The sequence below is a fragment of the Oncorhynchus keta genome, unplaced genomic scaffold (genome assembly GCF_023373465.1).
Source record: "Oncorhynchus keta strain PuntledgeMale-10-30-2019 unplaced genomic scaffold, Oket_V2 Un_contig_667_pilon_pilon, whole genome shotgun sequence".
Taxonomy (NCBI): Eukaryota; Metazoa; Chordata; class Actinopteri; order Salmoniformes; family Salmonidae; genus Oncorhynchus; species Oncorhynchus keta.
In genome coordinates, this window is record NW_026289000.1 from 40,001 (window position 1) to 67,337 (window position 27,337).

Genomic DNA, 27,337 nt, shown 5'->3' on the forward strand with positions numbered 1-27,337 from the left:
GCCTCCACACACACCCCAGCCTCCACACACACCCCAGCTTCCCACACACACCCCAGCTTCCACACACACCCCAGCCTCCACACACACCCCAGCCTCCACACACACCCCAGCTTCCACACACCCCAGCGTCCATACCACCTCAGCCAACAGACACACACACCCCAGCCTCCACACACACCCCGGCCTCCATACACACCCCGGCCTCCATACACACCCCATCCTCCACACACACCCCAGTCTCCATACACACCCCAGCCTCCGTAACACCCCAGCTTCAATACACACCCCAGCCTCCACACACACCCCAGCCTCCAGACACACCCATCTTCATACACATTCATTTATACTGTACAAACGCTACCCGCCGAAATAACAGTAAATCCTGTTCCCCCTTTAATTTATGGCTCTGTCCAATATTGCTGGCACTGACTTACTATTAGGGCCTATAGAATTCTGGGGCCCCAAATAGATTATGAAGCCCCAGTGAGGGGAGGACAAACGGACAGTTGGTCGGTCGCTGGTGGAGGCAGGGTAGTGTGTGTGTTGTAAGAGTGTGTTTGTTGGTGTGGTAAGTGTGTGTATATGTTTGTGTGTGTGTGTGTGTGTTGTAAGTGTGTGTCTATGTTTTGTGTGTGTGTGTGTTGTAAGTGTGTGTTTGTTGGTGTGGTAAGTGTGTGTGTGTGTGTGTGTGTGTGTGTGTGTGTGTGTGTGTGTGTGTGTGTGTGTGTGTGTGTGTGTGTGTGTGTGTGTGTGTGTGTTGTAAGTGTGTGTTTGTTGGTGTGGTAAGTGTGTGACTATGTTTGTGTGTTTGTGTGTTGTAAGTGTGTGTTTGTTGGTGTGGTAAGTGTGTGTCTATGTTTTGTGTGTGTGTGTGTGTGTTGTAAGTGTGTGTTTGTTGGTGTGGTAAGTGTGTGTGTTGTAAGTGTGTGTGTTTGTTGGTGTGGTAAGTGTGTGTCTATGTTTGTGTGTGTGTGTGTGTTGTAAGTGTGTGTGTGTGTGTGTGTGTGTGTGTGTGTGTGTGTGTGTGTGTGTGTGTGTGTGTGTGTGTGTGTGTGTGTGTGTGTGTGTGTGTGTGTTGTAAGTGTGTGTTTGTTGGTGTGGTAAGTGTGTGACTATGTTTGTGTGTTTGTGTGTTGTAAGTGTGTGTTTGTTGGTGTGGTAAGTGTGTGTCTATGTTTTGTGTGTGTGTGTGTGTGTTGTAAGTGTGTGTTTGTTGGTGTGGTAAGTGTGTGTGTTGTAAGTGTGTGTTTGTTGGTGTGGTAAGTGTGTGTCTATGTTTGTGTGTGTGTGTGTTGTAAGTGTGTGTGTGTGTGTGTGTGTGTGTGTGTGTGTGTGTGTGTGTGTGTGTGTGTGTGTGTGTGTGTGTGTGTGTGTGTGTGTGTGTGTGTGTTGTAAGTGTGTGTTTGTTGGTGTGGTAAGTGTGTGTTTGTTGGTGTGGTAAGTGTGTATGTGTTTGTAGCTCAGTTGGTAGAGCATGGCACTTGCAGCACCAGGGTTGTGGGATCGATTCCCACAGGGACCAGTATTAGAACGTATGCACTCACTACCGTGAGTCGCTCTGAATAAGAGTCTGCTGAAATGTAAATGTGTGTGTTTCATGGCGGTAATGTGTGTTTTTCATGGTGTAAAACTGGCAGGGCTGGTTGTCCCATGGGACCATGCCGAGCTATTAATAGGCTGGCGGTGACAGCAAGACTTTGATCTGCATGAGAGAGAAGCACTTTAAGAGAAGAGATGCCATGTGATCTATATATAAAACATATGACACAGGCCATCACAGTAATGACAGAGGTTCCACCTCCATTGTAGGCAGAGGATATGTTGAACAAAATCTATTTGTCTTCACTCTCATCTCTCAGTGTCCCTCATTCATTTTGACACTGTGGCCAATGCAAAAGCGTACAGGTCCTGCATGGCTTATCATTTGCAATGCACATTCAGGGTTTTCAGTGTGCTTGAAATACACCTGTGGGACTATTTTAGTGTTATTGTCTGCCATTTCAATCTCAATTTAACCCAGAGTGTTTTAAGTGCATCGTTTTCCTTTTCATACGGGATGCGCCGGCCATATCCTGCCCACTGGGCTTCGATCACACACCACCACTAACTCTTGGTGGGAATGCTGCCTTGTGATGAAGGGGAACATTAACACATGTTAATTACACTTTAAGGGATGACATCGTCTCGTTTATTTGAGTCCCGGCGATGACTTAAATGTTGTTAATGAGACAGGGATTAGGTTGATTGCAGTGAACCATAATTGGTATTAACACAATCCATTTTGGGGTTTTAGTGATCACTCATCCACAGGAAGGACTAAGAATCAGGGAGGAAGACTGAATGCATTTGACAATGAGAATCTATAATAGTATAATGTTAACAGTGATAATGTTTTACCAGCCTCAACATACTTCTGATAATAATTGATTAATTCATATAGGGCTTATTACTAAATGCCTTTAGTTTGGAATAACACAATGTTTGCCAAATGAGGACGTTTTTTCAAAATTTGAGATCACATATTTGAGATCACACACCAGAAACATTTCTCTCTTGACCTTTCCATTTGTTCTCTTTTATCCCCACCTTCCTTTATCTAAACCATCCTATTTGGACAAAGATATCTAAATGTCAATGAGCATCAACTCTAGTGTGAAACCTGTGTCTCTTTTTCCTGTCCCGTAGGCTCTGACTTCCTGTGTAACACCCACATCATCCCAGTGAAGAACGAGGAGGGCATGGTCATGATGTTCATCCTCAACTTTGACTACATCCTAGAGGAGGACAGCAGTGACTCTCTGGAGGGACTCAACCACACGTCTCCTGCCAAAGCTGAACCAAGTGAGTAACCTGTCAACACCTAGGCTTTAGCTCAGTCGGCTAAAACCCTACATTTAAATGAAACTTTACCAGAAAAGGGACTGAATGTCTCTGTCACTCTACACGCAGTGTAGTGGCTGTACAGGAGCAACACAGTAGTATATCCGAAGGAAAACTAAACAATGGAATGGAACTTTACTCTTTCAAGTCTTTCAAGTTCCCTTAATGAGTACAGTTTCATACCGTTTCCCCTCGGCTAGTTTAAAGCCAGGTGCTGAAGTGAGTATGCTACAAGACATTATGAAAACTAACCCTGATTCAGATCCTACCCATGCCAGATTACGGCGATGTGATTTATAGATCGGCAGGTAAGGGTGCTCTCGAGAGGCGAGATGTTCTTTACCGTACGGCCATCAGATTTGCCACCAATGCTCCTTATAGGACACATCACTGCACTCTATACTCTTCTATAAACTGGTCATCTCTGCATACCCGCCGCAAGACCCACTGGTTAATGTTTATTTATAAAACCCTCTTAGGCCTCACTCCCTATCTGAGATATCTACTGCAGCACTCATCCTCCACATACAACACCCGTTCTGCCAGTCACATTCTGTTAAAGGTCCCCAAAGCACACACATCCCTGGGTCACTCCTCTTTCAGTTCGCTGTAGCTAGTGACTGCAACGAGCTGCAACAAACAATCAAACTGTCACGCCCTGACCTTAGAGAGCCGTTTTATTTCTCTATTTGTTTAGGTCAGGGTGTGATGTGGGGTGGGCATTCTATGTTTCTTTGTTTCTATGTTCTGGTCGGGTATGTTCTCAATCATGGACAGCTGTCTTATTCAATTATTCAAATAAAAAGAAAATGCACGCTCACCACGCTGCACTTTGGTCTACTTCTTACGACACCCGTGACAGAACTACCCACCACAAAAGGACCAAGCAGCTTGGTAAAAAGGAGGACTGGACATGGGATGACATTCTGGACAGCAAAGGATCCTGGACATGGGAGGAGATCCTGGCCGGAAGGGATCGCCTTCCATGGGAACAGGTGGAAGCAGCCAGGAAGGCGGAGGCAGCTGGTAAAGGGCTCGTCTACGGCCCAGGATATCCTGCGCCGGCTCTGCGCACTGTGTCTCCGGTACGTATGCACAGACCAGTGCGTGGTGTGCCTGCGCTCCGCACATGCCGGGCCAAAGTCACCATCCAGCCAGGACAGGTTGTGCAGGCTCTACGCTCAAGACCTCCAGTGCGCCTCCACGGCCCAGTGTATCCTATGCCCGCTCCCAGAGCCAGGCCTCCTGTGTGTCTCTCCAGTCCAGTGATGATCCATGGCAAGAAGCCTTCAGTGATGATCCATGGCACGAAGCTTCCAGTGATGACCCATGGCACGAAGTCTCCAGTGATGATCTGGACTGGGCAACAAGAGTGCCCAGTCCAGGGCCTGCAACCAGGGTGCCCAGTCCGGGGCCTGCAGCGAGGGTCCCCAGTCCGGCCGGGGCCAGCAGCGAGGGTCCCCAGTCCGGGGCCCGTAGAGAGGGCCCCCAGTCCGGGGTCGGCGGCGATGATCCCCACACCAGAGGTGCCACCAAAGCGGGGTGAGCCAGAGGTGGAGCAGGGTCTACGTCCCACACCAGAGCCACCACCGCGGATAGATTCCCACCCGGACCCTCCCCTATAGGTTCAGGTTTTGCGGCCGGAGTCTGCAACTTTGGGGGGGGGGTACTGTCACGCCCTGACCTTAGAGATCTGTTTTATTTCTCTATTTGGTTAGGTCAGAGTGTGATGTGGGGTGGGCATTCTATGTTTTGTTTTCTATGTTTCTTTGTTTCTATGTTCTGGCCGGGTATGGTTCTTAATCAGGGACAGCTGTCTATCGTTGTCTCTGATTGGGAATCATACTTAGGTAGCCCTTTTTTCCTCCTTTGATTGTGGGTAGTTGACTTTTGTTAGTGGCACTATACCCCTGTAAGCTTCACGGTCATTTTGTATTGTTTATTGTTTTTGTTGGAGACATTATTCAAATAAAAATAAAATGTACGCTCACCACGCTGTGCTTTGGTCTACTTCTTACGACACCCGTGTCACAAACGGGACAGTTTTACCTCAATTTCTTCAGTCAAAGACTCAATCATGGACACTCTTACTGACAGTTGTGGCTACTTTGCGTGATGCATTGTTATCTCTACCTTCTTGCCCTTTGTACTGTTGTCTGTGCCCAATAATGTTTGTATCTACCCAATGTTCATATGCTACAGCAACTAGCTAAATGTTTTGACATGGCCCCAAATTAATATAGTTGGGTTACAGTTTTCATATTTTAACCGACGTGTTACTTAACGCGTCTGGTGTAGATTAACAAAATCAAATGTCCGGTTTGTATGAAAGACACTTGGCCTTTGTTTTTTGTCATCCCCAGATCTACAGTAGTCCCACCATGTGTTCACCGCTCACTCGACCTTGTGAACTACTGTTCACCCACAGTTATTCCTCGGCTTGGCAGGGCTGTCTCTCTCTAATGCTTCCCAGTGGTGCTGTACTTGCTCTCATTGCTTCCTCTACAGGCATTGACATGTAAAATGGCCCCACAGACCCAGAGAGAGGTCATTCCTTAGATCAGAGTAATTGGAGGCCCTTATAGGCTTTAGTGCGAGAGAGAGAGAGAGAGAGAGAGAGAGAGAGAGAGAGAGAGAGAGAGAGAGAGTGTTTGCGTGTTTCTATAATCGTATTTGCGTAGTAGACAGGTTTTTAGGATTTCCACACATGGAGAATTTGTTTTAGCAGCCTTTATAAAAGCGCATTTCATGCAGTTCTACATAATTTACATGATATTAGCAGAACACAAAACACCTCACTATTCAGGTACTGTAGGAAGCAATTTTGGAACTTCAATTATTTTTTTCATATCTATAATTATTTGTTTATTATTATTATTATTGTATATCATTGTTATTATAGTAGGCATATTTATTCATCTAAACCTCTTCTTTAAATATGCTAAATGTTTTGTTTCATTCTGTTGAAACATTTCCTTTGGATAAATTTAGTTCGATCTGTCTTTTTAAATGTATGCTCCGTATTTAGTATAAGATAGGTTATAAGTAAGCCATTTGTAAAATATATATTGCTTTAATTTGTTGGTTACGGAAGGCACTAGGTTTTCTTTGAAAATGCTGCAATATAGCCTGTTCAATAATGTTTGTGGTTTAAATCAGTTCACAAGGTTTTTGGTTCATTCCGTCGAGTTATTTTCTTTGGCCAAATGAAGTTCCAACTGTATGATGTGCCTATAAACGATGGCCTGACTTACTGCACTTTTGATATGACCTTAATAAAGTTTAGAAACGTCTGTGTGGTTATTAGCTTATTATACTGTAGGCCTAAGACATGAAGGCAGTGTGCACCGCTGACTGACTGGTGTCATAGCATTCTCTCTCTCTGTCTCTCTCTCTATTAAACAATAGGCTATAAAGTGTTGCACATGCTACACATCAGAACACAAGGAATAGTGTTTTTGTCATAGACTGTTTTTAGGGACATGTAAATGTAACTCATTTGACCAAAATCCCTTGTTTGTTGATGGTGCTGGCTGCGTGGGTGGATGCCCTAATCGGTTACGCAACCATTGCAAATGATTGACCGGTAAATGTATCAAATGTCCGATAAATTCAAATCTTCCCAGTCACTTGTCCTGCGACAGATTTTCCTAACGGAAACCCTGATATACAGTGCCTTCGGAAAGTATTCAGAACCCTTGACTTTTTCCACATTTTATAAGGTTACAGGCTTATTCTAAAATATATATTTTTTAAACGTCCCTCATCAAGCTACACACAATACCCCATAATGACAAAGCTTAAAACAGGTTTTAGACATTTTTTGTTCATTTAGAAGAAAAATAAATAAAAATGAAATATCACATTTACATAAGTATTCAGACCCTTTACTCAGTACTTTGTTGAAGCACCTTTGGCAGTGATTACATCCTCGAGTCTTCTTGGGTAGGATGCTACAAGCTTGGCACACCTGTATTTGGGAGTTTCTCTCATTCTTCTCTGCAGATCCTCTCGAGCTCTGTCAGGTTGGATGGGGAGCATTGCTGCACAGCTATTTTCAGGTCTCTCCAGATATGTTCGATCGGGTTCAAGTCCGGGCTCTGACTGGGGCACTCAAGGACATTCTGAAACTTCATCCCAGTCTGAGGTCCTGAGCACTCTGGTGCATTAAGGATCTCTCTGTACTTTGCTCTGTTCATTTTGCCTCGATCCTGACTAGTCTCCCAGTCCTTGCTTCTGATAAACATCCCCATAGCATGATGCTGCCACCACCACCATGCTTCACCGTAGGGATGGTGTCAGGTTTTCTCCAGACGTGACGCTTGGTATTCAGGTCAAAGTGTCACGGTTTTCATATGGTGAAGGAGAGTCAGACCAAACTGCAGCGTGTATATTGCGATCCATGTTTAATCAAAAAACGTAAACACGAATAAACACAAACACTACAAAACAATAAACGAAACGAAAACAGCCTATACTTGTGTCAACTAACATAGCACAAGGACATCAAGACACTCAGGACAATCACCCACAATACAACCAAAGAATATGGCTGCCTAAATATGGTTCCCAATCAGAGACAACGATAAACACCTGCCTCTGATTGAGAACCACTTCAGACAGCCATAGACTAACCTAGAACACCCCACTAAGCTGCAATCCCACTATCTACACACCACATACAAAAACCCATGTCACACCCTGGCCTGACCAAATACATGAAGAAAAACACAAAATACTACGACCAGAGCGTGACACAAAGAGTCTAAAAACCTGTTTTTGCTTTGTCGTTATGGGATATTGTGTGTAGATTTTTAATGATTTAAAAATATATATACATTTTAAAATAAGGCTGTAATGTAACAAAATGTGGAAAAGTCAAGGTGCCTAAGGCACTGTTTCCAATTATAAAGATTAAGCATTGGCTACTCATCTGTGATGGCCTATGCTCTCGTATCAATTTCTCAGATAAGCTACTTTGAAAAATAGCTCTGTTTTCTCAGAATCACTTAATTGTTGAAAATGGTTTTTTTTTGTTAGCTTCAGATTAGTCTTCTTTTCAGCAGTAGGCATTTGCTTTCAAATTTTGAAATTAAGTATTTTGAAATTTGCAAAAGGCTCATTTACAGCTGCGACCAACCATAGAAATATAATCCATAGATGGCAGTTCCCATTCAAGTCAGGACTGGCAGCCATTGCTTGTGTACCCATTAGTTTAACAGTCAAGTGCCAGGGTAAGAGGTTCCAAAATCCTTCAAAGGAGGATTTTGGCCACAACGCAACAAGCTGTTCTGTATTTGGCACACGTGCAGCCCAAATTGCAGCCTTCCCAACTGTAAGTGCTTGTGATAAAACGTAATCCCCAGCTATTTGTTAGACGCTATTGATCCTCTGTAGCTCTGTTATGCTCTCTAGTATTTTGATTTATTTTATGTATGTCGGTTCAGAAAGGAGAAATATAATTTTGGAGAAAGAATATTTTTATATCGGCTGTTCTTATAAGGGTCTCACTCCCAGTTCCACAAAAGCACCTCTGCCAAAAGTGTGGGGCGGGCAATCCCATAATTGAACGGAGCATGAAAACAACGATTCAGGCCTAAAAACATGCATTCTAAACAGCTTGGCAGTGTGAATGCTGTCAGACTGATTCATTTACAAGGTGGAGTCTTGCTCTGCTCACCTACCTTGGCTCTCTCCTTCTCTAAAAGCCTCTTTAAACTGGTACAGGAGATTATCGTTTTCGCACTTTGGCGATTTAGGTTGGAACATTTAGCCCTTGCACATTTCAGGACACCATTTTTTCTCATTCCTCCAGAAGAATTGTTCCTTTTCTTCTGTTAGCATATAGATGATGGTCATGACTCATAGCGGTCCCTGCATAATTAAAGACCACAATTAGACCTGGTCCAATACAGAATTCTGTTACGCATCACCCTCTGTGGTTTAGGGCAACAACCGGATGCAATGGAAAGAGAGCCTGTGATACGTCTTCCGCTTTCACAAGTTAACAAGGGAACGCTCCATCTTAACTCCTCCCCATTTACTGGATTGGTTCAACAGTGCAGAAAAGAACCTCCCCCGACAGTCATTTTTTTCTTGACCTGCCAGAAAGAAAGAAAAGCAGTTCAGGCGTTTCTTTTCCACCTGCTTACGTCGGGTTAGCCATGCAGAAATGCTCCTACGTGAACATTGATTAAGCCCCATGCACACAAATGACGTACGGGCTCAGCGAGGGAGTCAGAGAGAATGATGCTGTGGCCTTAGCTTGACCCAGGGAGTGCTCGGCCATGCATTAGGTGCTGCTGCTACAGTATGTATTGCTGCTTTGTGGTGTGTTGGTCAACCATAGTCTAATTTCACACCCCGTCTTAGTCGGTTTCTCTTTGTTTTGATTAGGGTTGCTGGAAATGGTGCTTGGTATGGACCCAATAATGGCATTGATGTTTGGATGGTTTGAGAGCCAATAGAATGTATTGCCGGTGGTCAGTCGTGTCTCTTTGGCTTTGTGTCGTAAGGGTGGAGATGTCAAGGAAATGTTTCCATTACTTGTTGAGAGGAGCGAAGGTACAGGGCGGTCATTCAATGTTATGGGCATATCCATGTGATGTTGAAGTACTAGTCATTCACCCTGGGGTGCTTCTGAAGACATTGACTTCTACACTCTTAGAAAAAGGGTTCCAAAAAGGTTATTGGTGGAGATATATTTTTATTGAACCTTTATTTAACTAGGTAAGTCAGTTAAGAACAGACTCTTATTTTCAATGACAGCCTAGGAACAGTGGGTTAACTGCCTTGTTCAGTGGCAGAACAACAGATTTTTACCTTGTCAGCTCAGGGATTCGATCTTGCCACATTTTGGTTACTAGTCCAACACTCTAACCACTAGGCTACCTGACACCCTCTCATCTGTGTTGAGGATCAGTGTGGGGGATGTGTTGTTACCTACCCTTACTCCCTGGGGCGGCCCGTCAGGAAGTCCAGGATCCAGTTGTAGATGGAGGTGTTTAGTCTCAGGGTCCTTAGCTTAGGGATGAGCTATGTGGGCACTATGGTGTTGAACGCTGAGCTGTAGTCAATGAATAGCATTCTCACATAGGTGTTCCTTTTTTCTTGGTGGGAAAGGGCAGTATGGAGTGCAATAGAGTTTGCGTCATCAAAGGATATTTTGGGGCGATATGCAAATTGGGGTGGGTCTAGGGTTTCTGGGATAATGGCGTTGATGTGAGTCATTACCACCCTTTCAAAGGACATGGCTACAGACGTGAGTGCTGCGGGTCGGTAATCATTTAGGCAGGTTACCTTGCTGTTCTTGGCACAGGGACTAAGGTGGTCTGCTTGAAACATGTAGGTATTGAAGACTCGGTCCGTTGACAAGTTGAAAATGTTAGTGAAGACACTTGCCAGTTGCCGCATGCTCAGAGTACACATCCTAGTAATCCATCTGGCCCTGCAGCCTTGTGAATGTTGACCTGTTTAAAGGTTTTACTCACAACGGCTAAGGAGAGCGTGTTCACACAGTCACCCGGAACAGCTGGTGTTCTCATGCATGCTTCTGTGTTGCTTGCCTCAAAGCGCACATAGAAGCCATTTAGCCTCGTCATTTAGCTCATCGTCTCGCGGCTGTGCTTCCCTTTGTAGTCCGACTAGCACCGGAGCTGGTGTAGTAGGATTCAATCTTAATCCTGTATGGACGCTTTGCCTGTTCGATGGTTTGTCAGAGGGCATAGCGGGATTTCTTATAAGCGTCCGGGTTAGCTCAGTGGAAACTAAATATAAAATATAGTCGATGCAATAAGTATTCAGCCCCTTTGTTCAGGCAAGCCTAAATGAGTTCAGGAGTAAAATTCTGCTTAACAAATCACATAAAATTTGTAAGAACTCACTCTGTGTGAAATAGGGGTTGACATGATTTTTGAAATGACTAACCCTTCCTCTGTGCCCCATACTGTACATACACCATCTGTAAAATCCCTACGTCAAGTATTGCATATCAAGCACAGATTCAACTACAAAGACTGAGCTGCAAGACAGGAATAAGACTGCTCAGGGATGTTACCATGAGGCCATTGGTGATTGTAAAACTGATACAGAGTTCAATGGCTTTGATGGGAGAAAACTGAGGATGGATCAACATTGTAGTGACTCCAAAAGAATAACATAAATATACACAATTTTAATATTCCAAAACTTGCATCTTGTATGCAAAAAGGCACTAAAGTAAGACAACATGGCAAAGGAATACACTTTTAAGCTTAAATACAAAGCCTTATGTTTGTAACATATCCAACACAACACATCACTGAGTAATTCCTATCTAATTTTCAAGCATGGTGGTGGCTGAATATTGGTATGGGTATGCTTGACATCGGTAAATACTGGGGAGTTTTTCAGGATAAAAAGAAACGGATAGGGCTAGCACAAGCAAAGTCCAAGAGCAAAACCTTCTTCAGACGGCTGGTACACCAGAGACTGGCATAACAATAACCTACAACACAAGGCCTACACTGTGTTGCTTACCAAGAAGACAATGAATGTTCCCAAGTGGCCAGACAGTTTTTAAATACTATGTCAAGACTTGGAAATAGCTGTCTAGCCATGATCTCCAACATCTTGACAGAGATGGAAGAATTTTGAAAATAATAGTAGGCAAATAATGCACAATCCAGGTGTGAAGCTCTTCGAGACTTACCCAATAAGGCTCACAGCGGTAATAAATGCCAAAGATGTTCTAACATGTATGGACTCAGGGAGATGAGTACTTATGTTTAATTTATTATGTTTTTATTAGTCCCCCAAAAAATCGAATTTGTCTTCCACTTTGACATTACAGAGTATTTTGTATAGATTGTTGACCAAAAATGTAATCCATTTGAATCCCACTTTGTAACACAATAAAAATGTGACGAAACCCAAGGGGTCTGAAACCAAGGGGCAATGTACATCCTCCAAAAAGGAGAGGCTTTATGGAAATCAGAATGAGTGCACTAAGCACCTAAACTGCATGGCTGCATATCCACTTCAAACCATCCATCTTCAGCAGAATCACAGCTTGAGGGAGGAGATCCATTTTTTGAATGCTTTCTATTCTGCCTCGGCGAGATTGGAACCATATCTCTAGATATCCCTCTCTCTTTTACTTCATCCAAATTATTATTTCATTATAAAGTCACCATTTCACTTCAGGACTGGGGGATCTGAGTTCTATTTAATATTCAATGCAAATATTACGACTAGCTGGTATCATAGCAACGCGGGGGATGGTGTTTGTGCATGCACTGGCTGCTGTGCAGTGTTATCTGTGTGTGTTTGCAGAGAGAGTGCCATGCTCCCTGCCTGTAGTTCTACTCCAGTGGGCTAAATCAGGGCCACACAGAGTGATTCTTGTTAGTCTTAAACAAATCTACTTTGAAACAAAAGTATATACCTCACACACATGGTTATGGTTTTAAATAAAATAAGACCCAAATCAAACCAACTCAAATGTTATTGGTCACATACACGTGTTTAACAGATGTTATTGCGGGTGTAGCGAAATGCTTATATTTCTAGCTCCAACAGTGCAGTAATATCTAACAAGTAATATCTAACCATTTGACAACAATACACACAATGCACACACATCTAAGTAAAGGAATGGAATTAAGAATATATAAATATTTGGACGAGAAATGTCAGAGTGGCATAGACTAAGATACAGTAGAATATAATAAAAAAATACAGTTGAAGTCAGAAGTTTAAATACACATTACCCAAATAGATTTAAACTCAGTTTTCATAATTCCTGACATTTAATCCAAGTAAAAATGCCCTGTCTTAGGTCAGTTAGGATCACCACTTTATTTTAAGAATGTGAAATGTAGTTGTAGTAGTAGTAGAGAGAATGATTTATTTCAGCTTTTATTTATTTCATCACATTCCCAGTTTACATATACTCAATTAGTATTTGGTAGCATTGCCTTTAAATTGTTTAACTTGGGTCAAAACATTTTGGGGGTAGCCTTCCACAAGCTTCCCACAATAAGTTGGGTGAATTTTGGCCCATTCCTCCTGAAAGAGCTGGTGTAACTGAGTCAGGTTTGTAGGCCTCCAGTTCTGCCCACACATTTTCTGTAGGATTGAGGTCAGGCTTTGTGATGGCCACTCCAATACCTTGACTTTGTTGTCCTTAAGCCATTTGCCACAACTTTGTGGAAGTATGCTTGGGGTCATTGTCCATTTGGAAGACCCACCAAGCTTTTAACTTCCTGACTGATGTCTTGAGATGTTGCTTCAATATATCCACATAAATTTCCCGTCCTCATGATGCCATCTGTTTTGTGAAGTGTACCAGTCCTCCTGCAGCAAAGCACCCACACAACAGGATGCTGAAACCCCCGTGCTTCATGGTTGAGATGGTGTTCTTCAGCTTGCAAGCATCCCCTTTTTCCTCCACATAACGATGGTCATTATGGCCAAACAGTTATATTTTGTTTCATCAGACCAGAGGCCATTTCTACAAAAGTATGATCTTTGTTACCCCTGTGCAGTTGCAAACCGTAGTCTGGCTTTTTTATGGCGGTTTGAAGTGGTGGCTTCTTCCTTGCTGAGCGGCCTTTCATGTTATGATGATATAGGACTCGTTTTACTGTGGATAAATATACTTTGTACCTGTTTCCTCCAGCATCTTCACAAGGTCCTTTGCTGTTGTTCTGGGATTGATTTGCACTTTTCACACCAAAGTATTTCATCTCTAGGAGACAGAACGTGTCTCCTTCCTGAGCGGTATGACAGCTGTGGTCCCATGGTATTTATACTTGCGTACTATTGTTCGTACAGATGAACATGGAACCTTCAGGCGTTTGGAAATTGCTCCCAAGAATTAACCAGACTTGTGGAGGTCTACTATTTTTTCTGAGGTCCTGGCTGATGTCTTGATTTTCCCATGATGTCAAGCAAAGAGGTACTGAGTTTGAAGTTAGGCCTTGAAATACATCCGCAGGTACACCCCAATTGACTGAAATTATGTCAATTAGCCTATCAGAAGTTTCTAAAGTCATGACATAATTTCCTTGAATTTTCCAAGCTGTTTAAAGGCACAGTCAACTTAGTTTATGTAAACTTCTGACCCACTGGAATTGTGATACAGTGAATTATAATTGAAATAATCTGTCTGTAAACAATTGTTGGAAAAAATTACTTGTGTCATGCACAAAGTAGATGTCCTAACCGACTTGCCAAAACTATAGTTTGTTAACAAGAAATATGTGGAGTGGTTGAAAAACAAGTTTTGATGACTCCAACATAAGTGTATGTAAACTTCCAACTTCAACTGTACATATGAGATGAGTAATGCAAAATGTAAACATTATTAAAGTGACTAGTGTTCCATTATTAAAGTGGCCAGTGATTTCAAGTCTATGTATATAGGGCAGCAGCCTCTAATGTGCCTGTGATGGCAATTTAACAGTCTGATGGCCTTGAGATAGAAGCTGTTTTTCTCGGTCCCAGCTTGATGCACCTGTACTGACCTTGCCTTCTGGATAATAGTGAACAGGCAGTGGCTCAGGTGGTTCTTGTCCTTGATGATCCTTTGCCATTCCTGTGACATCGGGTGCTGCAGGTGTCCTGGAGGGCAGGTAGTTTGCCCCTGGTGATGTGTTGGACAGACCACACCACTCCTCTGAGAGCCCTGCGGTTGCGGGCGGTGCAGTTGCCGTACCAGGCGGTGATACAGCCCGACAGGATGCTCTCAATTGTGCATCTGCAAAGGTTTGTGAGGGTTTTAGGTGCTCAGACAAATTTATTCAGCCTCCTGAGGTTGAAGAAGAGCTGTTGCGCCTTCTTCACCACATTGTCTGTCAGTGATGTGTACGCCAAGGAACTTGAAGTTTACCACCTTCTCCACTGTGGCCCCCCGTCGATGTGGATAGAGGGTGCCCTCTGCTGTTTCTGAAGTCCACGATCAGCTCCTTTGTTTTGTTGACGTAGAGAGTGAGGTTATTTTCCTGGCACCACACTCCCAGGGCCTTCACCTCCTCCCTGTAGGCTGTCTCATCATTGTTGGTAATCAGGCCTACTACCGTTGTGTCATCTGCAAACTTGATGATTGAGTTGGGAAGCGTGCATGGCCACACAGTCAGCGGGGGTGAACAGGGAGTACAGGAGGGGCTGAGCACGCCCCTGTGGGCCCCAGATTTGAGGATCAGAGAAGTAGAGGTGTTGTTTCCTATCTTCACCACCTTGGGGCGGCCCATCAGGAAGTCCATGACCCAGTTGCACAGGGCGGGGTACAGACCAGGGCCTAAAGCTTAATGGTGTGCTTGGAGGCTACTATGGTGTTGAATGCTGAGCTATAGTCAATGAACAACATTGCCCATAGGTATTCCTCTTGTCCAGATGGGATAGGGCAGTGTCCAGTGCGATGGTGATTGCATTGTCTGTGGATCTATTGGGGCGGTAAGCAAATTGAAGTGGGTCTAGGATGTCAGGTAAGGCAGAGGTGATATGATCCTTGGCTAGTCTCTCAAAGTACTTCATGATGAAATGAGTGCTACGGGGCGATAGTCATTTAGTTCAGTTACCTTTGCTTTCTTGCACCTGTACCGTGTCAGATATAGAGTTGAAATGTATTACATTTTGAGTTTGCATCCCAATATTACACATCACAGAAGACTGAAAAATAACAAAACTGTTTGACATAGAAACACCAGATTTTCGGCTGTTTAAAAAAATAATGTTTACGAGTTATGAAATTATGAAAATATTAATAACATTTTTGCCCATGAGGCCACTAAAGGGCCATTTGGTCATTTGACTGCAGGAAAGGGCTACAGTGGAACTCAGCACGGCAAGGAGCATCATTCCTAGTGTCACCTTTAAAAATTATAACAGGCCAATGCATATATTCTTTTTGCCACAAATACATTGGTATATTATTTGGCATGCTTCATTTTCTATCCAATTAAGGGATTCTTAGCCTGTAGGTTTTTATCCTTTTGAAATTGTGTGTGTGGGGGGCATGAAAGTGGATATGCTTATGGTGAGGTAGATGTGTTGTCTTTCCTATATTTCCATTAATATATTGATTATGCACTTCTTCATTCATTTATTTGATAGGGACAGATACAATTAAACCATTGACAAATGAAAATAATAAGAACCAGATGCACTGGAATATGTGTTGATTTTTATTGGAATCTAGTTGGTGTGAAAGTAACACCTTCAAAGTAAGTGACCCAAGTGTACACATGACAGTGTCGAAAACTGGTTTTCTACTCCTCGTCATGAGTGTCAACAAAGAAAGACGAGCTAAGGGCACAACAAAAAGAACGCCTGCTGAACATTGTCAATCATCTCTGCTATTCCCCACACTGCCTTTAACAATTCAACCTCTGAAATGTCATGTAGCAGGCACGTTATCTCACTAAAGCCCAAATATCAAGAGGGATATGGAGCGGAGAGTATTTTCTTTTTCATAGTTTATGCTTGTTTTTTGTATTCGCTTTTAGATTTATAGAGTAAAGTAATACTTCATCAGGAAAATTACTTTTGGATGTTCTGTTATTTTATGAAATTCTTCACTTATGTTTTCAGTTTTTAATAGAAAATGTACTGTTTTAATTACAGAAATAAAGACGTCAATGTCTCCAGCAGTATACAGATTTTGTCCATTTTCCTTTTTTCCATTACTCAGTGTTAGGTAGCTTCTGTAAGGGTGCTTGGATGAGGCTGAGAAGACCACTGGTAATAACATGGGATTTTGTTCCAGGAAAGAATGCTTCACTAGACTCAATGGCCCTGAGCTGGCACGATCTGGCTTAATCAATGTATGTACTATACGTTCTGTTGCCATGGTGCGATGTCGTGTTCACATACAGTACGACACATGTACTGTAACATGTTAACTGTGTGCACAGACTAATGATGGTTTCTACAGACTAGGAGGAGAAAACACGCATGCCTCATAGTTCTGACTGGGATTGTAGTTTCAAACACGCGCGTGCGTGTATGTGTGTGTGCGTGCACCTGTGCATGTTTGTGTGTATAGCCACTGTATATCTGTGTATTTGTTAGGTCACCCCGGGAACATCTTATACATTTGAAATGAGATCTTCTGACAAGGTCCCCAATGTCCTTGAACGCAAGATGCCTCCACTTCATACTTCCTAGAAACTGTACTCATAACGCATTGACAGATTCATTAGTAACATCATTTGGACAAAGATGATCTCTTTCTCCAAGGGTATTAATCAATCATCGGAAACCTGTTGTAATTTAATATTTTATGGGACTGTAATATATTAATGGCGGTTGCTTTATTTCGTCAAACGTCTAAATAATTGAAGGAAGCTGAAGGTGGAAGCTAGGCCGTTGGGATAAGAGGCATTTGTTTTGATCTTGCTGCTCTTGTTGAAATAACTGTTGGCTAGCTCCTTTTGAACAATATTGGCACTCGCTGCTTGATATCATGGGGAGTGAGCTGGAAACTGAGGATTAGCATGAGCTACAGAGCATCCCTCCAGTTCGCCATCTTCCCTACTTGTTTCTACCTAGTCACAATCAAATGAAGAATTCCTCCGCAATAAATGAAGTCATCACGAACCACTCTGAAAAGCGCAGTTTTGTAAAAATGATTTCTCTTATTGTTGGAGATATTCCAAGCGTCACTGTTGAAAAATTGTACTCTCTCTATCTCTTTCTCTCTCTCCAGGGAAAGGTAGATTGTTTTGTTTCCGGCTCCCAGCCTTACACCTCCTGGGCATCAGTAAGCAGTCCCTCCCTCAGCAGGACCCTGACGCAGTCATAATCGACTCGCCCGCCGCAGTGAAGAGTCGGTGGCCACCCGCGACTTCCAGTCACTGCCCACCCGGGAGAGCTGCAGCCCTCCTACGCCAACGACACGCGGGCCCTCATTGGCCCCAGCCACTGCTCCACCCCTGTGTCGGGACCCCTGGACCACTCGTCCCCAAGGGGCCCTTCTGGGACAGGCTGGTTCCTCAAGCGGTTCCCAGGCCCAGCCCCAGACTGTGGGCCCTCTGGCCCCCTCCATCCCAGACCTGACCCCCACCCGTCCAGGAGAGTGTGTGTAGTATCCGGAGGGCCTCCTCTGCTCAGGACATGGAGGGTTTTGGCTCCAACTCCAAGATGGCCTTCAGGGACCGACATGCAAGTGAAGGTATGTAAGTCAACACCACCTCCATGGTCAGAAATGCTTGTCTCCCCCATCCGCCTCATCCTGAGATGTTATGCTATATTAAATCAATTTGGCCTTGCTGTTCTTACACAGTAGATTTGGTCCCAATCCCAACCATTGTTATCATGTGGTACCAATCAAAGCTGACCTTGGATCAGTGAATGAGGTTAGCTCCCCCAGCTCAACTTTACCTACTCTTAGTCATCAGGCAGTGCCACATCTGTCCTGACTCCTGAATTACCACATCTATCCTGACTCCTGAATTAACACATCTATCCTGACTCCTGAATTATCACATCTATCCTGACTCCTGAATTACCACATCTATCCTGACTCCTGAATTACCACATCTATCCTGACTCCTGAATTACCACATCTATCCTGACTCCTGAATTACCACATCTATCCTGACTCCTGAATTACCACATCTATCCTGACTCCTGAATTACCACATCTATCCTGACTCCTGAATTACCACATCTATCCTGACTCCTGAATTACCACATCTATCCTGACTCCTGAATTACCACATCTATCCTGACTCCTGAATTAACACATCTATTACCACATCTATTCTGACTCCTGAATTATCACATCTATCTGACTCTGAATTACCACATCTATTCTGACTCCTGAATTACCACATCTATCCTGACTTCTGAATTACCACATCTATTCTGACTCCTGAATTACCACATCTATCCTGACTCCTGAATTACCACATCATCTATCCTGAATTACCACATCTCCTGACTCCTGAATTATCTCTCCTGACTCCTGAATTACCACATCTATCCTGACTTCTGAATTACCACATCTATCCTGACTCCTGCATCACAGATCACCTTTCCACCCACAGTCAACAAGGGGTACAGTACCGCCTCAGAATCTCCCTGTCTCTGTACCCAGCTAATATTTATATCCCTCCCTACACCATTGTATCTGCATTTCTCATTCCAAGGGCCCCAGCGGCTGACACTGTAATACATCTACTTCATGATAATGAATGGTGTGACGGCGATAGGGCTTTATGTGGGTCGTCTCTCTCATCACTAGCTAGCTACGTACAGATCTGGAATCTCCTCTCTCCTCCACCTTACTCCCATCCCTCTCTCTCCCTCAACACTATCCAATCGCAGACAATGGTCGTAATATCAGGTAACAACCCCACGTTCCTTGAACATAGCACGGATATAGAGTATATGGCCTGAACTGCTTGCTGCATGGATTTTTCCATTCAACAACAACATAAGCCTGTGTTGAATGCTAATGCATGGAAACCATGTGTTTGATACCATTCCATTTGCACCATTCCAGACATTATTATGATCTGTCCTCCCTTAAGCAGCCTCCACTGAATTCTATGTCAATGGAATGTTATCAAATATCCGAGAGCCTTTTAACCTCCAGAAATAAATGAAATGACTGTACTTTCCTCTGAAATCAATCTCTTTACGAGCCTAAAAGTGCATTCTGGATCAATACCTACCAGAGGAGGCTGGTGGAAGGAGCTGTAGAAGGACGGGCTCATTGTAATGGCTGGAATGGAATAAATGGAACGGAGTCAGACATGGTTTCCATATGTTTGATGTGTTTGATACTGTTCCAATATTCCATTTACAATGAGCCCTTCCTCCTATAGCGCCTCCCACCAGCCTCCACTGATACCTACTCCATTTGGAGGAGCATCTGATAAATGTTATCCGCTATCATTTTGTATTCTTAACTTTAGACATTATGTCTCCGATTTCCAGGATATTTTTCATTACCATAACATAGTGGCCAGATTTTTTTAACCTAAAATCACTCTGATGTTGCTCAAATAAATGTAACATGACACTCAGGAAGTGCCAGCAGAATTATCCTGACCTTTGACCCCTCCCCTCTCTCTGAGGTCACTTCCTCTTTACGCTGCTCTCTACCTCCCTCCCTCTCTCTCTCCTGATTCGCTAGTGTCTCGGTCCTGGATGGCTGGGGGTATGGCTTGAGCTTTTCCTATATGTCTGTAATGCACACATACTGTACCGTACAATGCTGCTGTAGCATGAATTCAAGCTGCGCATGTCTTTTGTGTGTGTAAGTATCACTCACTGTAGTCTCAACACTCGTTTGTGAAAATGGGAGAATGAGTCATCCCTCCATCTTCTCTTTTGGATCAGCAGTTGACACATTCCCTGTCTTCTCCATATTGCCCACAGAAGATATTATGTGTGACAGTGTGTATGTTGTTCAACGTGGTGAGGTTTTATGGCACTGTTGTACTGTATTTTCGCATAGTAACATAGAGTATTTGTGGATGTTTGAATCACAAAAGCCATATCCATATGGTGTCATTGAGTCAAAACCTTGACTGAGATATAAGTATATAAGTATACATTTCCTTTGTGGACATAATTATTTCACTAAAATTGTTCATTACACCAAGTTTGTCATTTCTACAGCTGTTGAATGGAAGGTACCAGGATCAAGCAGAGGGTTAGGGTGGATCTTTTTGACTGTTGTATTTCTACTGTTGTCCTGTGGTTGTTCACTTTTCTTGTGACAGCAATTGAGTTCACTCAAGAGCAAAAAATACTCACGCTCCCACGCATAACAAATAGACACAGCAGCCTATTGACACACCTACCACATGAACTGCACTTGAGGTCCCCTTTTTAAACCATTAGCATACCGTGAAATTCTCAAGCTGTGTCAGGCACTACCTTGCTAGCCTAGCCTAGCATCACCGCACTAGCCTACCATAGCATTGCCGCTCTAGCCTAGCCTAGCATCACAGCGCTAGCCATTGCCAAACCTCTCTCTCCATTAAATTCTCCTCCAGGACCCTTCAACCAGATCAAATCCAGTCTTCTGGGCTCCACGTCTGACTCTCACCTCAACAGATACAGCACCATTAACAAGATCCCTCATCACGCTCAACTTCTCAGAGGCCAACAACGACAAGAAGTGCCCCTCCCCTCCGTCCTCCGAGAAAGCCATCATCGCCCCAAAGGTCAAGGACCGACCCACAACGTCACCGATAAGGTCACGCAGGTAAGAGGTAACGAAAGGCCATGTGCCTTGTGCTCAGTAGCGTTGGTGCTCACTGACATAAGCCAAGATGTTGGCTTATGTCAGTGAGCCATTCTATAGAATAGGTTCCATACAGAGGACATGTATTTTCTGTGTGTTTGTTCTGTACATACAGTTACAGATGTATAGTGTGCTGTAGCTGGATGTACTATTATCTCATTGAATAATCACATGAATAGTCATGTGCCCCAATGTTATACAGTAGAGAGCGGTAATTATCCCTGCCCCACACACACACGGAACACCACCAGGTCAGAACACAGTGTCTGTACACGCTGCTCTGTTGTTACTGTCTGACGTTATCTAATTCATTGAAACTCAAGCGGCTTGTTTTAATAAGTAAACCGGTGAAGGTGTATATCACCCGTAGGGACGGGGGGACAGATTCTCTTACCAGGGCTCAGGGATACACTCTAGTTACACACAGGTTAGAGGTCATCCTCACCATCCTGTCTGTCGGCCTCCAGCCTGCTCCGTTCGTCTGTCTGTCTGTCTGTCTGTCTGTCTGTCTGTCTGTCTGTCTGTCTGTCTGTCTGTCTGTCTGTCTGTCTGTCTGTCTGTCTGTCTGTCTGTCTGTCTTCCCCATGGTGAGTGTGTGTGCGCAGTACACTGACGCCTCCTTGTGTGGGTCCCTTTGGGGGAGGAGGGAAACCAGGCTGCCTGTGTGTACTCCTGCCTGCGTGCTTGTTTGTCTGTGTGTCCGGGTGTGTCACTATGGCAGAGCTGGTTGACCTTTAAGATCTGTCAGGGCCACTTTGTCCAGAACAGATGAGGATGTTGCTTTTTCTACTGATAATGTGTATAAAGTTGGCAGTCGGTATAAGATGAGGGAGGATGATAATTTTTATTTTATGAGCATGGCCTTATTCTATTACAGAATATTGGATGACAGTCATTCATATTCCATACACCCAGTTCAATGTAACATGGATAGGTTTAGCCTACTACATGATACTGTACCCATCATAAGGTTGCTACAACCTAGCCTATGAATTAAAAGTTTACAACGTGCATAGGTGCATAGGCCGAGGAATTTTGAGCAGTCAAGGTGAGAGGCAGTGAAACATTCAATACCGCCTTGCACACTCTTGCCTACAGCTAGCTAATGTAGCGTGTAATCATTAGTCCAACAATTGCAAATTAGAGATTCTATTGGACAAATTCAGGTATGTTTATCCCCATTTTGTTACGTTTGCGAAATGTTTTTCAACAGAATCGGTGGAATGAATACACACCTGATTACACGCAAACAGTTCACTTTCATAGCAGCCACATAATAACATCATGATCACTTCACTCGTTGTAGATGTAATTCCTTCTCAAAACTATGTGTACAACACAGTAGCTGTCTGTGACCAGGCGAAAAAGCCTTTCCAAGCCAAACCTTAATACAATGACCGCTTACCTCTACACACAGACAGTTGTCACATCATAGTTAACTAGAACTGCCCCTGAACAGGCAGTTAACCCCACTGTTCCTAGGCCGTCATTGAAAATAAGAATTTGTTCTTAACTGACTTGCCTAGTTAAATAAAGGTCAAATTAAAATTAAAATAAAAAAACTAACACGTTAGTAAACTCGCTACAATCATGCAGTACAGTGTACAGTTTATCAGTTACACTGGCAAGCCACGGTGGCAATACATTAATAAAACCAAAGCTTACCTTGACTTGGAAGAGTTCCAGTGTTGGATAGCTATAGCCAGCTAGCTAACATAGCATCCCTCTCTGTTTGAGCCAGGTGTTTGAGTAGGCTAAACTAGCTAGCTGCATTCGCTAGCGAATGTTTAAAAAATACAACCAAATCTCTCTCACTCTTGCTTCTCCTTAATATTGGAAGAAATTAACTTGTTCAAAACTGTTCAACTATGGTCTTTCTCTCTTTAAGATAACTACTCACAACATTTTATACACTGCAGTGCTAGCTCGCTGTAGCTTCTGCTTTCAGTACTAGATTCATTCTCTGATCATCTGATAGGGAAGACAGCAAGTCAGTTCATGCTGCAAGAGCTCTGATAGTTGGAGGACGTCCTCCGGAAGTTGTCATAATTACTGTGTTAGTCTATGGAAGGGGTGAGAACCAAGAGCCTCCTAGGTTTTGTATTGAAGTCAATGTACCAAGAGGAGGACAGATGCTAGTTGCATTCCGGCATTCACCAAGGTGCTACCCTACAGAGTGCTGCTGAGGCTACTGTAGACCTTCATTGCAAAACAGTGTGTTTTAATCAATTATTTGGTGACGTGTGTGTGTGTGTGTGTGTGTGTGTGTGTGTGTGTGTGTGTGTGTGTGTGTGTGTGTGTGTGTGTGTGTGTGTGTGTGTGTGTGTGTGTGTGTGTGTGTGTGTGTGTGTGTGTGTCACACATCTCAATAGTGGGTTGCAGCTTGTATTTTCCAACCGGATCTTAGTATTTGTTGTGATTATTTATATAGTTCAGGGATGGGATACTCCAATCCTCAGGGGCCAGAGCAGTGTCACACCTTTCCCCATCCCTAGCAAACACAGCTGATTAAACTAATTGCATTCTAAACTGAAGATCATGATTAGTTGGCTATTGAGTCAGGTGTGTTAGCTGAGGCTGGGGCAAAGTGTAACACCAATCAGGCCCCAAGGAATGGAGTTGCCATCCCTGATATAGTTAGTATTGGATATACCTACTGCAGTGGAACACTGTTGTTATACAGCAGGCCTATGTCAGATAGAGTTATAGTTGATTATCTAGACTCATAACAGACTCTTGTTTCTTTCCTGGTTGTACGTTTGCTAGCAACCATCTGCTGCTACTATTGAACAGATTACATTGAACATGTTTTTTCCTTTTCGCCATCTCATTCTGTCATTTGATCAAACTAGACAGTTGCTTGTTTCTTTAGTATTTTATATATTTCTCTGACTGTGAGGCCCTGAGCTGCTGTTCCCTGTTCCTCCCCTGTTGTCTGGATGTGACATCCCAAGCTCCTGTTCCCTGTTCCCTTGTTGTCTGGCTGTGAGGCTCACACTGTTCCAGGCGTGTCTGGAGACCAAGTCTCTCCAGTTTGTGCTCTAGGCTGCAGAATAAACACAGAACTCAACCAGACTTAACAGATGGAGGATTGACATGAGTCTGTGCTGTAGATTGGATAAGCGGCATCAATGCATGTTGATGCTCTATATAAAACAACACGTTTGATACTTAATGTTCGCTCCATGAGGTTTTATTTCTCCAGGTTTTGATGGGTTTGCTTCAGTTTTACCAGTTGTTATGTCATGGCTTCGCTTCAGTTTAGCCTATTTTTATTTATTGCCAACAATACATGTTGCGGGTCACATGACAAACAGCACTGGCCAAGACAGGAAATGACACTCCAGTATTCTAAATACTCCAACAATACAAACAAATAACGTGAGAGGTGAAATGAACAGACCACTCATTTGCATACCGTTATTCCAGATGACAGAGTTCCTTCGAATCCCACTAGGTGCATCAAATGATTATGTCTGAATAATTTATTTAGTAACAGATCAGGGGAACGACGTGCTCAACTGAGCTCTCATTCTATAAATTGACTCCTCCCTGGGCTTGCCAGCAGGCTCAGAGACAGTTTATCTATGTAACCGTATGGCTCAAATTAGATGTTGCCACTAACCACAGATATCGGATCAGATCACCCAACCCAAATGGATTAACAGGATCATATAGGCCTAGAAACGTCTGACATTGAATCAGAGATTAGGTACTCCTTTTACCAACTCCTTACGAATGCAGCAGCCCAGTAGGCCACATCGACTAATCTATCCACATGGTATGTGATTCTGCCTGATTTAGGTGGTATGTCATCAGAGTCACAAAACAGCACGCTCGTTCAAAAAGAGGTTTCTCGTGACAATCACTGCCTTTTGCTTCTTTTCCACTTTGAGCAAAGGGCAGTTTGATGAAATAAATAAAACTGCCTGTAGCCTACTTACCAAAACTTTTAATGAAGATAACTACTGTAGCTGGACATGAATAATGAAAAGCTTTTTTCTCTCTCTGCCCTTTATTTGGTGATTTACTTTAAAGGGTGTGATATAGTGGAGGGTTGTTCTATTGACCTGTAATCACACAGGGAGGGACAGAAGACATCTAATAACCAATTCCATTATAATCACTTAAGCCCGCCGCCCTTCATCCCACTCAAACACAGGGGTTGCCGAGGCGATCCCTGCCAGGGTGCGACTAGGAGTAGGCCTAGATGATGGAGGAAATAATTGAAATAATTACTTGAATTGACCATCATGGAGCATCGACTTGAATGGGGATTCCCATTCTAGTAATTCTGGTTCTATGGTGAAGTCGGCCAAAATGGAGCCCTAATTCCATTTCCAAGGCTCTATTTCAGCTCGCGCTTCTCTCCATCTACAATAATTACTTCTCTGCCCTTGGGTGAAGCACTTTACCTTTCTCTCTCCTCCTCTCCCTCCCTCTCGCCACCGTGATAATCAGCCATGAGAAGCAGAGACAGAAATGTCTTCCCTGGCATTGAAGTGTCAAGCTGCAGAATGAATGACTATATCCCACAACGATAATCACCTTAGTGTCATTGAGACTACTATCTGCTCTGTGATATTGATATTAAAAGTTATCCAGGGACAGGCCATACTGCAACTGGAATATTTGGGATATTGATGCAATTCAACATTCCTTAAATAGTGCTTTTCCTACATAGAAGCCACCATTTTCTTAATGTCTTCACTTTTACGTCCTCTTAACTCTTCCCTCCTTCCTCCTCAGGTGCTATCCCTGGGCGCAGATGTGCTTCCCGAGTACAAGCTCCAGACGCCCGCATGGACAAGTTAACCATCCTCCACTACAGCCCCTTCAAAGCGGTGTGGGACTGGCTCATCCTGCTGCTGGTCATCTACACGGCCATCTTCACGCCTACTCCGCCGCCTTCCTCCTCAACGACCTAGAGGAGCAGAAGAGGAGGGAGTGCGGCTACCGTGCTCGCCGCTCAACGTGGTCGACCTCATGGTGGACATCATGTTCATCGTGGACATATTGATCAACTTCAGGACAACCTATGTGAATCTCAACGAGGAGGTGGTCAGCCACCGGCGAAGATAGCCATCCACTATTTCAAGGGCTGGTTCCTCATCGACATGGTGGCTGCCATCCCCTTTGATCTGCTCATCTTCGGCTCGGGATCGGAGGAAGTAAGAGAAAACGCAGAGACTCTTTTACACTACTAAGCCAAGCTGAAACTGAGTCAAACCGAGCTGTACTTTGCTGTGTTGGCCTGGTTACATATCCACCATAGTTACGGGAACAGTGCTTGAAAGAGCCATTTGCATCGGCCTAATCGAGTGAATCGGGCATTAGTCACTTAGCCGCTTACTCACAGACACGTGTCACTAGGCCTCGGGTCCAAGTCGTGATGACATGGTGCTCCTATAGTTTTCCTCATTCTCTGAAATGTTTTGAATTAAAGTCGCTAGTCACTTACTCACAGGCACACGTCAGACAACCTCAGGGTCCTCGTCGACATGACGGTGCCCCTGTAGGTTTCGCTAGTCAGACGCCTCTCATTTTCACATCTGATTTGGTCTCAGTCTGTAGCTATGGCAGATTGCCTCGGGCGTCCTAAAACTGTTGAACGGCGTCTGCCTCTCAAATAGCTAAGACTGAACTGCTAAACTGCAGTTTGTTGTTGTTCATTTGTCTGTGTTGCTTTTGGCTCCCATCAGGTGGAACAGTAGCTTTCCAAGTTCTCAACTCGAGAAAAGGAGAGAGGGAAAGACAGAGCAAGAAAGATGCAGATTAAAAGAAAGATTGTTGAACTGCAGTGAGAGGAGAGATGTGCTCCTGCGTATGAGAGGGAAAGAGGAAGAGAGAGGGACGATTTATCTACTCTGATTACACCCACAGGATGTCAATATCTCAGCCGAGCAGCGACTGCTAAGTGTGTCCCCTTGCTGGCACATCACAGAGCCGGGACAGAAGAGGGTACATGATGTTCCAGAAAGAAAAAAAGATGTCTCTTGCAAAATGATGACAAGTGAGCATGTGTAGGGAGCAGTGGTGTGTCAGAGCAGTGATTTGTCCAGTCATTATTTACCATCAGGTGTCTTGTACCAGAGAGTTACCCTCCATCTGGGTTTGTCAGTGAATGGCAGGAAGAGGAAGTGGAACAGACAGACGAGTGGTGCCATGCCACATGTGTGTCCAAAGTAATATAGTGTTTCTCACTTTTCAGGA

The 27,337-nt window shown here is 43.7% G+C and overlaps 1 pseudogene; it reads left to right on the forward strand.

The window, feature by feature from the left end:
* Nucleotides 1-27,337, forward strand: part of LOC127926056 (potassium voltage-gated channel subfamily H member 7-like) — a 54,734-nt pseudogene that overhangs the window by 19,062 nt on the left and 8,335 nt on the right.